The 13,722-nt window shown below is 41.5% G+C and overlaps 1 pseudogene; it reads left to right on the top strand.

The window, feature by feature from the left end:
- Nucleotides 1-221: 221 nt before the first annotated feature.
- On the top strand, nt 222-1,557 carry LOC132685614 (rhomboid domain-containing protein 3-like; annotated as a pseudogene).
- The last annotated feature ends 12,165 nt before the right edge of the window (nt 1,558-13,722 follow it).

The raw sequence follows: 13,722 nt of genomic DNA, 5'->3' as shown, positions 1-13,722 counted from the left end.
CAGTGGGGGGGCAGGGGAAGGGGTGGGACACCTGCTGGTGGGCGGGGTCAAGCCCAGTGCCAGGCGAATGGGCCGCGGGCTCTCGGGCTTTGCAGGGAATCTGGAGTCCTGACTCCCAGCCCGGGACTCCACCTGGCATTCGCGGGGCGGGGAAGGGGGGAGCGTAGGATGCTCTGAGCACACACAGCCCCAAGACTACCCCTGACACCTTCAGCCAGGCGATGCATGCCCAAGGCCACCCCCCCCCCCCCACGCCCCGCCTAGTGTGCCCAGCGCTGCCTTTAGATTCCTTCCTGCTGCTGCTGCTGCTGCTGCTGCTGCTGCTGCCGCTGCAGAGTCTGCAGTCTTGCCTTGACCCCGAACTGCTGCCGGACCCTTGGCAGGCACACGGGCTGCTGACCCACGCCCTGGGCCGCTCGGCCCTACCCGGCCGGCTCCTGAGCCTGCTGCTCCCGCCCACACTGGGTTGGTGGCTGGAGAACCACCTGGGCACGCGGCGGTTCCTGCGTGCCTCTGCCCTGCTCGCCCTCGCTGCTGGGCTAATAGCTGTGCTGCTGGCAGGCCTCCGGGTGTCCAGTGCACTGGTGGCTGCGGCTACATGCCTGTCCCTCTGGCCCTGTTACTGCCCTAGACAGCCAAGGGGGGGGGCGGTCCTGCCCCCATGGCTGCTGCCTAGATACCACTGCTCAGCGGGAGCTACCCTTCCTACAGCTCTTCTCAGTCCTCCTTGCTGGCCTGGGCTGTGCAGCCGGGGCCTCCCGGTGGCTGGCGCTCTCTGAGCAGTGGCTGCGGGCAATGCAGGAGGGCGTCTTTGGCAGGGCCCCGGCCAGGTGCTGGTCAGACTCCTACGTACCCCAGGCGGCTCGGCAAAGCTGCTTATCACCCATCCTGCCATCCCTGGACCTCCTTACATGGTCACCCTTAGCCTCTTGTCCTGCAGTGAAGACTCATCCCAGCTCCCTCCAAGGCCTGGGGTCTGTGCAGCAGACCTGGGTGGGCTCCTCAGAGGTGGGCCTGGCCCAGCTTCCGCCCAGAGACCCTGCTGTGGGCGGCCCTGGATGAGCAGATGACGCAGGAGGGGGTCCAGGCCTCGCTCCTTGAAGAGCCCTCCCCGTGTCCTGAGAACCCCTGCTCTGGCTGCTTAAATCTTCCATCACTTCTCTGGGATGAGGTGGGTGGGCAGGGGTGGGGTCTCCTGGCTCGGGGTCTGGAGGTAGCCTTGACCAGTCCCTCCCCGTGCCCCACATCCTACAGGCTGGAGCACATGGGCTTCCTCACAGAGCAGGCAGTGGTCACACTAGCAGCCACAGGCCATGTGGAAGGTGCCCTGTCACTGCTGGTGGGGGGAAAGGCGGGCACTGAGGTGCTGGTGACTCAGGGCAGGGGCAGCTTGCCCACCCTGAGGGCTCCGGTCCCCCCAGCACACGCAGGCCTTCAGGTGACAAGAAGCTTGGCCTATGGGTAGGTAGCCCAAGCCCAGCCCTCTCTGCTGAGAGTCACAGTGGGGTGCAGGAGAAGCCCCCTTCGGCACCTCCCCCTTGGCAGTGTTTAGAATAAAAACCAGTTTACTGTTCAAGCCAGACCTTCCTGGGGGCCAAAAAAATTAATTCTAGATAAGTGAGAAATAAAAATGTAAAAAGCATCAATGTAAAAGAAGAACATACAGGAAAGAATTGACACTAGATATTGGGGCAGAGATTTTTAAATTAGATACAGTTTGAATAACTGGACGGTACAGAAATTATCTAGCAAAACACATTAACTAAGTTAAAATATAATACATGTATGTTGCAGATATTTTCTTTCAGTCTAGCAGGTAAATATAAAAAAGTTAAAATATAAAAAGTTTCTATTGATAAATAAAAAGATAAAGAGGCAAAGAATATGAGCAGGTAGTTCACAGGAAAAGAAATTCAAATAGCTGGAAATATATGAAAAGATATGAAACTTCATTTATAAGCAGAGACATACAAATTAAACAAGGATGAAATATCAGTTTTGCTCCCATAAATTTGGAAGACAAAGGGGAACAAGTAGCAGAAGAATAAGGAGCAGAAGACAATGGAGACTTCTACACATTATTGTTGGTGCTAAAATTGATCGATACAGCCTCTTCTGGAGAAGAATTTCACATTGTTTATCAAGATTTAATTGGCAATTAGATTTAAAATAGTATTTGCCTAGAAAAATATTCCCATGTGTACACAATGCATTATAAACATCATAATGTTGTTTATTACATGACTAAGTAAATGTCCATCAAGTACAGTTAAATAAAGTGTTTTATCTAGTCCATGGAATATTATGCAGCAATGAAAAAGAACGAGGTACATTTATATGTACTGCCATAGATCTCTAAGATATACTGCCATCTGAAAAAAATGATTTTATAAAATAATGCACAATATAATTCCTTTTATGTAAAAACAAGTGAACAAAAATATATAATTCTAAATATAAACATATATACATATAATGTATAGAATAAAATCTGGACATATGTACACCAAACTGTATAAAATTATATCTCAAGAAGCCTGTGAGATTGGTGTGGCAAAGGGGCTCTATTTGTAGAATTATTGATCTGATTGACTATTTACAAAAATGTATGAATTGATTAATTGTATGATTAACAATAATAAATAGGTAAAAACTAAAGCAAAAATCCAAGCATACAAGCACACAAGATTATATCTCATGCCTACAAAAAGCTTGATCTAGGTTTTTTTCTTACATTGTGTAATTGCACAATCCTCCTTCCCAGCAAACTTCTTATTCTCCTTTTTAGGATTTATCCTTGGAAATGTCAATGCCAGAGACTAATCCATTAGCTAATTAGGCACATTTCTGAGTATACAACTACCTTAAGGGATAAAAGATGCTGCATCTCAAGTCCAGACCTTGGCTAATATGCAGATCATTAACTCAAGCCTGATTAATTAAATTTTGTGAAGATCTATAGAAGAGCCCTTCTTATTGTTTTTAAATAAAGTGCTAAAAATTTCAGCTCTTCAGTGATCTGAATTTATTGGCCCATATTAGCTTTTCACCAAAGTTTTACATTATCTTGAGTTCTCTATATAACATTGCTTATATCACTGGCTAGAATCTAGCCTTTAGCCATAACCAATGGAAAAGAATTGGACTTTTAATTATATAATCAAACAAATAAGCCATAATGGATACCCTGAAAAAATTATTTTTTCTCAACATTTTCTCTGGAACACAGAAAAGTGATGAAAAAATCATTCATGGTGAAACTGAGCTGAAGTAAAAGGTATTTTGGTGCGGATGTCTATTCTAAAACATCTTGGTGGGTCACCTCCTAATTCCCACTCCTTATTCAACAAGTATTTCTTAACCCTTTATGTGTCAGACACCATACTAAGCCTTGGGGATACAAGCCTTATGTAAGACCCTCTTGCCATGGTGAGTTTACAATCTTGAGAGGATGAGACCGTGAAAACACGAAAATGTTGTGTGAAATGTGCTGTGATGTCCTGGAAATACAGCATCCTAGAAGGGGCTTCGGAGGGAGGGGGATGGGTAGCAAATCTGTGCTCCAGGGGATCAGGAACGGCTTCTTTGAGGAAGAGAGATTCAAGAAATGCAACCAGATGCTTGAAAGATGAGTAAGACTTTGCAAACCAAGGGATGAGGGGTACAGGAATTACTACGGCAGGCATGCCCTGTGCCAGGCACTGTGATGGGCACCTGGCGGCCCCACCCTCACAAAGGCTTGCCTCCCATCTCCCCTTTCCCTCCCAGGCTAGAATTCTTCCGCATGTCCTCTCCCCATTGCCTCTGGCCACCATCACTGACTCCTGAGGCCGCTCCACGTACACCCCGTCACCCATCCAGTAGACGGACAGGCCCTGGACTCTCTTCTCCGTCTCCGGCTTCTTCTGTTAGCGACTGGCCCTCCTCCCTCACCCTACCACCCTCCAAATGACTGCAAAATAACTGACAACACTCCAGGTTTAGGTAATTCCCTTTTCAGCCTCAGATTCTTGTGCACCAAACCTGCTCTTGTAAAAGCAAGGGTGTTTATCTTCCTGAGACTGTTCTGAGATGCTAAATCATCTTAATAGCCTCACTTACTGTCCTTGCTTTCATAACCATGCAGTCAGGAAAACCCTCCCCCAACAACTTTTTTTCTCCTGCGGTCTAGGAGACACTTTTTAATTTGCAATTGAATTTGTCATAATTTGCCCTTCTTAAGGGCTACACTTCACTAGGGAAAGTTCCCTAGTTTATTCCAACAACCACTTATAGTGAATAGTGTCTATTATACTAAGGAGTTTTCCAGAATCCTTACTTTTATGATAAGCAGAACTCCCAACCACCCTTCCAGCACTCACCCCCTGCCAGTTAAAATAAATACATATGCATAAAATATGCTGAAGGAATAAATAAATACGTGTGCTGGAATTTGGGCATCTGCTTGATAATTATTCAGCAACGTGACTCAGCGGTTTGGAAGGAGGTTGGGGGAGGGGAGAAAATGTGCCCTTGTCTGAGGCAGAGAAGGAAGAGAAGAGCTGAGGAAACTTTTATCTCTCCTTCCTCAGAACACTGGGAGTTCTTCTGGCAATTATTTTGGCAATTTTCTTCCTACGTGTTAACTAAAGTTTAAGCTCTCCCACACCGGTGGCTGTACTGCATATTTAATTGTCCCCAAATATCATCAAACATAAAGCCTGACAGTTAGTGGACAATTTTTGTTCATGATGATAAGAAAAGCGGAGAGAAAAATCTTAAGTAAAAGAGGTAAAAGTATACGTGGGAGGAAAAAGGGAAGTGCTGATATGACAACTTAGGTCTTTCAAAATGTATCAGAATATTTTCTTTTAAAATAAATAGCTAATACTCAGAAGTATTGCTGGATCGTATGGTAGTCCTTTTTTTCATTTTTAAAGGGATCCTCGTGCTGGTTTCCACAGCGGCTACACCAAGTTACCAATTGTGAACAATGGTGTAGAGAAGTTCCCTCTTCTCCACCTAACACTTGTCCTTTGTTTTTTCTGATAACAGTAGTGAGGGTCAAGACCCGCTGCCCCCAAATAGGTACTGATAAGGGAGCGTGGGACAACTGAGGGTAAACAGGCTGGCGCGCGCGCACACACACACACACACGCATACCCCAGGTGGAATATGTGTGATGCTCCTCGGACACTCCTGGCTATGCAAGAAAAAAAGGAAAGGGGTTTTAAGTGCTTGCCATGGTGCTGTGGGGAACTAAGGCAAATTAGATTCCCTTACTGCCTACAGCCCACTAAGTCCTTGAAACAGGCAGACTGACCTCTCTGTAGAAGCCCAGCTGCCTGATGATGACACTTTGCTAGGGGCAAAAGAGAATCTTAGCTTAACAATAGCCTGACCTCTCAAGGATCCTGTAAGTCTACTTCCTTTATCTCAACTGCCCCAAGAAATATGCTGGCAATCTTACTCCAAGCTTATGGCCCCCTGATATACATCTGAAGGGTCTCAAGACTGAGGTTTGATTAAATTGTAATAAATGGCATTTCCCTAGCAACAGCTAGCCCCTCAAGGTCCTGGAAACCTTGCTTCCAAAATACCTTAGAGACTTACGCTGTCCCTGACCCTCTCCCAACCTGAGGCTATATAATGAGTTACCCATCACAACCCCAGTGCAGCTCTTTCTGCCCATGTGTCCTGTCTCTGTGCTTCAATAAAGTCACCTTTTTGCACCAAAGACGTCTTCAAGAATTCTTCCTTGGTCGTCAGCTCCAGACCACCCCACCAGCACCCCAAAACTTCATCAGGTACCTTGGCATACTGAATATTTCAAACTGAAAGAATTTGAGAAATGGTATATGGAAGACCAAATTTCTGACCTTCCCCTGAAGCAGGTCACAAAAGCCTCTGGTGAGAGGTCACCCTCCCTAACCCTAGAGAAAGGAAGCATTTCACAAAGACAAAAGGACACAGGGAGGAATCTGAATGAACAGGCCTTGCTAAATTTCCTTCAGTTTACTATACTTAGCTTGCCTTTGTCCTCTCATATTTTTCTACAACTCTTCATCAAACCTAGCATAGAAACTCAGGTTTAACCATTTCTTTGGGTCTTCATTTCCTTATGAAGCTTTCTGTTTCAAGTAAAATGCATATGAAACAAATTTGTACACTTTTCTCTTGTTAATGTGTCTTTTGTCATGGGAGTCCCAGCTGAAAATTTAAAAGGATAAAGTAAAATGTGATTTTTTCCTTCTACAATAGCCATCCTGACAAATAGGAGGTGATCTTTCATTGTGGTTTTGATTAGTATTTCCCTAATAATTAGTGATGTTGAGCACCTTTTCAAATATCTCTTGGCCATTTGTATGTCTTCTTTGGACAAATGTCTATTTTAGTCCTTTGCCCATTTTTAAATTGGAAAATTTACATATTTTTCTGTTATTTAGTTATAAGAGTTCCTTATATGTTTTGAAAATCAACTCCTTATCAGATATATGGTTTGCAGACATTTTCTCCCTTTCTGTTGGTTGTTTTTTTAAATCTGTTGATTGTTTCCTTTGCTGGGCAGAAGGTTTCTAGTTTGATGAAGTCTCACTTGTCTATTTTTGTTTTTGTCACCTGTGCTTTTGGTGTCATATCTGTGAAATAATTGTCAAGACCAATGTCATAAAGCTTTCCCACTATTTTCTTCCAGGATTTTTTATAGTTTAGGATCTTGTATTTAATTCTTCAACCCATTTTGACTGGATTTTTGTGTAAGGTGTAAGATGGGGGTCTGATTTCATCCTTTTGCATGCGGTGATCTTCTGGGTATACATCCAAAAGAATAAAAATCAGGATTTTAAAGAGATATCTGCACTCCAAGTTTCATTGTGGCATTATTCACAATAGCCAAGATATGGAAACCATCCAAATGTTTATTGGCAGATGAACAACGAAAATGTGGTATATAGATATAATAACATAGTATTTAGCCTTAAATATGAAGGAAATCCTATCATTTGTGACCACACGGATAGACCTGGAAGAGATTATGCTAAGTTAAGTTAGTCACAAAAAGACAAATGCTACAAGATTCCACTTATAAGAGTGAAAATATATAAAATAGTCAAACTCCTTAGCAGCAGAAAATAGAATGGTGGTTACCTGGGAATGCAGGGAGTTGTTATTCAATGAGGGCAAAGTGATACAAGATGAGTTAAGTTCTATAGATCTGTTGTACAACATTGTGCCTGTAGTTAGCAATCTGGTGTTGATGAAGTTTTGGGGTAATGGTGTGGTTTGGAGCTGATCGCCAAAAAAATATTTTTGAAGAGGTCTTTGGTGCAAAAAGGTGGTTTTATTGAAGCACAGGGACAGGACACGTGGTCAGAAAGAGCTGCACTGGGGTTGTGATGGGTAACTCATTATATAGCCTCAGGTTAGGAGGGGGTGAGGGACAGGGTAAGTCTCTAAGGAATTTTGGAAGCAAGGTTTCCAGAATCTGGAGGGGCTAGCTGTTGTTAGAAAAATGTCATTTATTATTGCTTAGTAAAACCTCACTTATGAGACCCTTCAGATGTATATGGGGGCCATAAGCTTGGAGTATGATTGCCAGCATATATCTTGAGGGAGTTGAGGTTAAGGAAGTTTCCAAAGGAATTTTTATATGTTAAAGTAGACTTATAGGATCCTGGGGAGCCAGGATAATGTTAAGCCAAGATTCCTTTTGCCCTTAGCAATGGGTCATCATTAAGGCAGCTGAGGTCCCAGAGGAAGGTCACTGCCTGTTTCAAGGACTTGTCAATGGGCTGTGGGCAGTAAGGGTATTTAATTTTTCATTTGCTGTGGTTTCCCACACCACCATGGCAAGCACTTATACCCCCTTACAGCTCGATGAGGGTGATATTAGGGCTCTGGGAAACAGAGTCTACAGGTTTCTGGAGATTAGGCAATGGATAAGATTGCCTTTTTCTTGCAGTTTACTAAGTTATCTGTAAACTGAAGGAGACTCCCGTCCTACATGACTGCGATCTCTATCAGTCAACTATTTGCTTTCTTTCCTTTCCCTTGTTCTTGGGCAGCCAGGAGTGTGAGAGGAATATCACACATATCCCACCTGCAGGGGTGGGGGTTCTAGCTTATACTTTGCCCTCAGCTTGCGTTATGCTCCCTCATCAGTGTTGTACATTGAAAATTTTAAGAGAGTAGATCTAGCGGTTCTTAACACACACACAAAAAGCAAAGGTACATAAGGAAACTTTCAGAGGTGATGGATATGTTTACTACCTTGACTATGGTGATGGTATCATGGGTGTACGTGTTTGTCCAAACTCATCAAATTGTATACCTTAGATATGTGCAGTTTTTTTTCTATCAATTACATCTCAATGCAACTATGAAAAGTTAGTTAATATTTTTCATCTGTAATTTTTTTTTTTTTTCCAACGTTTTTTATTTATTTTTGGGACAGAGAGACACAGAGCATGAACGGGGGAGGGGCAGAGAGAGAGGGAGACACAGAATCGGAAACAGGCTCCAGGCTCCGAGCCATCAGCCCAGAGCCTGACGCGGGGCTCGAACTCACGGACCGCGAGATCGTGACCTGGCTGAAGTCGGACGCTTAACCGACTGTGCCACCCAGGTGCCCCTCATCTGTAATTTAATAGGGGGAAAAAGTAAGGAACTATTAACCTAAACCTTGACATAGGCAAAAGCACTGTAAGATGGGACTCTAAGCGGGGAACATAAATTTCTTGCAAAAGAAAATTACACCTTTGAGGGGGTGACATTGAAGTCACATTAAATGGTTTATGTCCTTTGATCTAGGAATTCCATTTCTATGGTTTATCCTCAGGAAATATTTGGTTAGTATTAGTATGTGGTTAGTGTTAATATAAATAATGCTGAGATAGTCGGTATGATGCGGACCTATTTACTGGTTCTAAAATATTTATTTCAGTGTTATTTATAATAGGCAATATTAGAAAAGAGCCAAATGTTCAACTCAATGGGAATGTTTGAATAAACCAGAGGACATCTACTTGATTAGAACTTGTGGAGCAGAGTAGGGTTCACAGACCCCTGGTGGATGAATTCCACAGCTGCACCTTCTAGTTTACAACTTGTAGGGAGGTTGCTCTCTTGCTTATGTTTTTTTTATCTGGAAAATGGTTATAAAATCTCTTTCCTAATAAGGTCATTGTGGTATCTAGCTAAGACTAGATCATCATGCTTGGAATATGGCGGACACTTCATAAATGAGAGCTACCATTATAGAGCCATTAAATATTCATAAAGTCTGCATAAAAGCAAGGAAGAAGTGTTTATGCTATCTTAAAAGTCAAAGACTGTAGGCTTTCACATTAAAAAAATAACGATGGTAAATATAAAAGATAAGGCTGAAGGATATACAAAAAATATTAAGTGAAAATATATGATTAATAGAACTATAGTAAACTCTTTGTGTTTGTCTTCTGCATTTTCTAAAATTTCTTTAAGTATACACAATTTTTTAAAGAAAAGCCTCTTCGTTTATTGAAAATAATCCATCCCTACTTGTTCTCATCCTTTTGGTGGGTGACCTTTCAGGGAATCCACTAAATTAGTGCTACTGGTAGAAGTAAAGCATGAAGTGTAGGGATCTGTTCTGGGTGGTAATAAAAAGAGCACTGAGACTTGAGAGATTTAGGTCTCTTCCTGCTCCGTGACCTTGGAAAAGTCACTCAACTTCTCTGACCTGTTATTTCTTCCAGGAAATGGGAATAACAATACTTGTCTGATACACATCTCCTAAACTAACAAGAATACTGTGCACATAAAGACTTCGAAAAATGTTTAGTGCTTTACAAATGTACATGACTTTGTGTTTCAGGTGTTTATCTTTTCAAAGATTGAACTCTGCTCTTTATCCCTTTTTTTTTTTTTTTTTTTCCTGATGAAGTCAACTGAGTCGGAAACCAAGTTTCATCATGTACCACGCCCACTTTCATTCTTATTCTTTTCTTATCTCTATCTCTTACAAAGAAAATCAATACACAGATCTTACTTAGTATTTGTTTTCTATTTTTTTTTCTTCTTTCTAAGTGAATTTCAACCAAAACATCTGCTGTTATATTAGGAGTAGAGAGTAAGCTTGATGTGACTTTCTCAATTTAGATATTTAGGATGATCAACTTTTGCTTTTTGAATCATTTGCTGTTAACTGATCTTACAAAACCAAACAAGGGGCAGGAAAGAAGAATGTAAAATACCATGGCCAAAGGAAGTCATTACCCATTAAGTCACAAGTGTCCAGGTAGAAAATTGCATTTATGTCATGAGTAAAGCAGTAAATAACACACTTGATGACTGGACAATCATTTCTAGATGTTAGTCTATACTTCCATGCCAAAAGCTACCAAATAAGTAATCCTGAAGTGCTCGTTATCTCTAAAACCAGACACATAGCTTTGTTCATCAAGAAAACATTTGTCTTTGTTTTTTTAAAAGAAATTCTAATTGCCACCTCAAAGACACCATATTTGGGGGGGACTTAGAGTATTACATTTTCATTTTCCTTTGCCTGGTACATCTGCCTCTCCTTAATCTCTGTGTCTACATTAATCTTCACTCTTTGCCCAAAAAAATTCTCTGATGTCAGTTTCTCCTAACTGACGTCATATCTGAATATCTTTCTTCTTGAATCCTCAAACAGAACAGATAGTCTGACCTTTTCTGTATTTAATTAACAAGGGTAACTTTTAAAACAGGAAAAATTCACCATATTCAAAAAGTAGTTCCTTATTGCATCTGTGTGAATAAAATACATATATGTCTATATTGTGCGTATATCTATATAAGTGACATTTATATTTCTTCAAACCATCACTTAGAAAAAAGTAGTTATTTCATATTTAAGTCCTTATGAAGTCTCTTATGTTAAGATCTGTCCTTCTCCCAATTATTTGATTTTGAATAGCAAAGAATTGCTTGGGGAACATAATGGATTTTGACTTTGGCTGCACATTTGGATTGCCTGGAGAACTTTTAAAAATTTCCACATGCAAGCTGCATCCCAGACCATTACATCAGAACCTCTGGAAGTAGATCCAGGCATCTGTGTTTTTTCAAATGTTCTCCAGGTGATTCCAATGTACAGCTAGGTCTGAGGATCACTGATAACTGAAAATAACCTTAGTACTAGGGTTTGATGTTTATAAAATTTATCTGCGGAAGCAGGGATTCAACACAGACTTAATGAGTATTCTTCAGAGGAAAGTCTTCACCATTGCAAGTAATGTCTATTATAAAAATATATTTCTAACATCATTAAAAAAAGATCCATCGTCATAAGTTGTGGGATTCCCAAATATACATCTATAGGATAAATGAAAAGCATGCTCTTCTGTTAGTGGGTTCTAGTGGCATAGGACAAAATTTCCAGTGACAGAATTATGCACAAAATCAAACAGTGCTATAGTTGAAACAACTTAGTCAGCAGTGAATATGATATGCAAGAAAACTTTACTAGATGATTCAAAAAGGGACTCTAGTGATGATTAAGACATTGACGTCAAAGTTGCATGTGAAAAGTTTGAATCAAATTATTCCATGAAATTTGAGAGTAGAAAAAGTTATATTTCTGGATCACTATATTAGGTAACATGAATTTAAATACCTATTGTAAGTAAAGTAAGAAATGAAATATTGATTATTCCAACCACATCTCTAAGCACGAATAGATTAAAATTCACCAAAAAAAATTATCAGTGGGAAAATGGAAGGACTGCTTTATATTTGGGGTCTACTTATTTTGTTGTACTTATGCTATTTTTTTTTTTCACTTACTGACATTAATCTTAGAGGACAGAGACTCTCTCTTATTGATTTGTTCTTAAATATACCCAAATATACGCATAGGTTTTGTGGGAACAAAGGCATACTCAATTTGGGTAGCCCTTTTTGCAGAGCAAAATGCAGAGTGACCATGGGACATTGCTAGGACTCCTCCCAAGGCCATGCAGGTGATGGACCCTGAGACTTAAGCCTCATGAGCTTCATGGGAAATTCATGTCTGTATCCACCCTAGTGCTTAGCACCAGTGGCTGGCTTAACCAGGCATTGCACAGATATTTCTTTCTTTTTCTTTTTTAATTTTTTAACGTTTATTTTTGAGAGAGAGAGAGAGAGAGAGAGAGGAGAGAGAGAGAGAGGGAGACACAGAATCTGAAGCAGGCTCCAGGCTCTGAGCTGTCAGCACAAAGCCCAACAAGGGGCTCCAACTCATGAACCCTGAGATCATGACATGAGCTGAAGTCGGACATTTAACCAACTAAGCCACCCAGGAGCCCCTGCACAGATACTTTCTTAAGTTGCATTGCTTTTCTTAGTCAAATCATTCAAAGATGATTTAGAGCATCCCTTGTTGGTCTCTATTTTCTAAGAAAGCAGAGGCAATTTCTTATTCTGGAGTAGAGTGGTCAGTTAGCACAATGCTGGCAGAACATTAAATGGCAAAGACGGATGTAATTTCACTAGTGAAAACTGAGCAAGAACAAATGAAGAGTCCACATCTGAGGGAAGGATGTGGCAAATCATGTTTGGGCATTGGAGCTCTTGGAATGGAGGTGAGGAGGCATGAAGCATCTGGCAATATTAAAAGAATGTGGTCCAGTAAAGGGATTTCCTGTCTGGAGATTCCTATCTCTTGTAGAGTCAAAGGACTCATTAGAAACAGTTTTAGGACTGATAGTTTAAACTACTGAATTCTGTGTGTACTCTTTTCAGGCAAGGTTATCATCTCATTCATCTCAGTGTCCCTAGCGCGTGTCTCATGCTGCTTGGCCAGCACTAAAATGTTTATTGAGTCTGCAGCAGAAACATGAATGTAGTCAGGGAAGATGGTATCATCATGAATAATCAGGTTCTGCATTTTAACATGACACGTAATATTAATAGCTGGGCGTTCCTTATTCTTTCTTCAATCTGGAAACCCACTGAGGGTGTGGTAGGAGGGGAAATAGCCCCAGAGAATGGGCTGCCCAGATTGGAGTCTAGTCAGACCCCAAACTCAGGAATACTGGGTCTGGCTACATTTTCTGGGCAGAAGAATTTGCTGAAACTTCACAAAAGTTCTTTCATTTCACTATTGGCCACTTGGGGCCTTTTGGCCTTTGGGTAGAACTTTAAATTTCTAACTCAATAAACTGGAGGTGTGAAAAAAAGAAAACCTACCCGTCTTCCATACACATTAGAAGGTCACCTAAAGTTAACACCTGAAACCACTTAAAGGTGACTAAGATTCTCATTGAAGATGAAGGCAACTGAGGTGATGAGCTGGTGAGGACTCATGCAGCCCCCGGAGAAGGAAGAGGGGCAGATAAGAAGCAGCAGCACTAGAAGAAAGAAAGATCAAAACATACTAGCTACATGATGAGCAGCAGGAAACACTAATGATATACAGATCCGAGGAGCCCTCTTGACATTTCACAGCAGTCCTGAAGCCAATAGACAACATCCTCTTGGGAATGATCCTTTCGAGAACATCAGCATGAAAAGAACACAAATATTCTCCATGCTGGGGAAAGAGAGGGGTTTTAGGGAGAAATGGGATATATAGCTTAAATCCCAGTATGAACTCTGGTCCATGCACATAAAGCATAGCAGCTCAAAGGGAGGGGACTGAGAGGTGGGCTCTATTTCTGTCCCATGTGATAGGAAGGCTTAGGATGATATCTATCTACCTCACTTTTGAGCAAGGATGGTTTTATGGGGAGGACACTT

The sequence above is a fragment of the Panthera onca genome, chromosome D2 (assembly GCF_046562875.1).
Source record: "Panthera onca isolate mPanOnc1 chromosome D2, mPanOnc1 haplotype 2, whole genome shotgun sequence".
Taxonomy (NCBI): domain Eukaryota; kingdom Metazoa; phylum Chordata; class Mammalia; order Carnivora; family Felidae; genus Panthera; species Panthera onca.
Note: the sequence above shows the minus strand (reverse complement) of the source record. Positions and strands in the feature narration are given on the sequence as shown.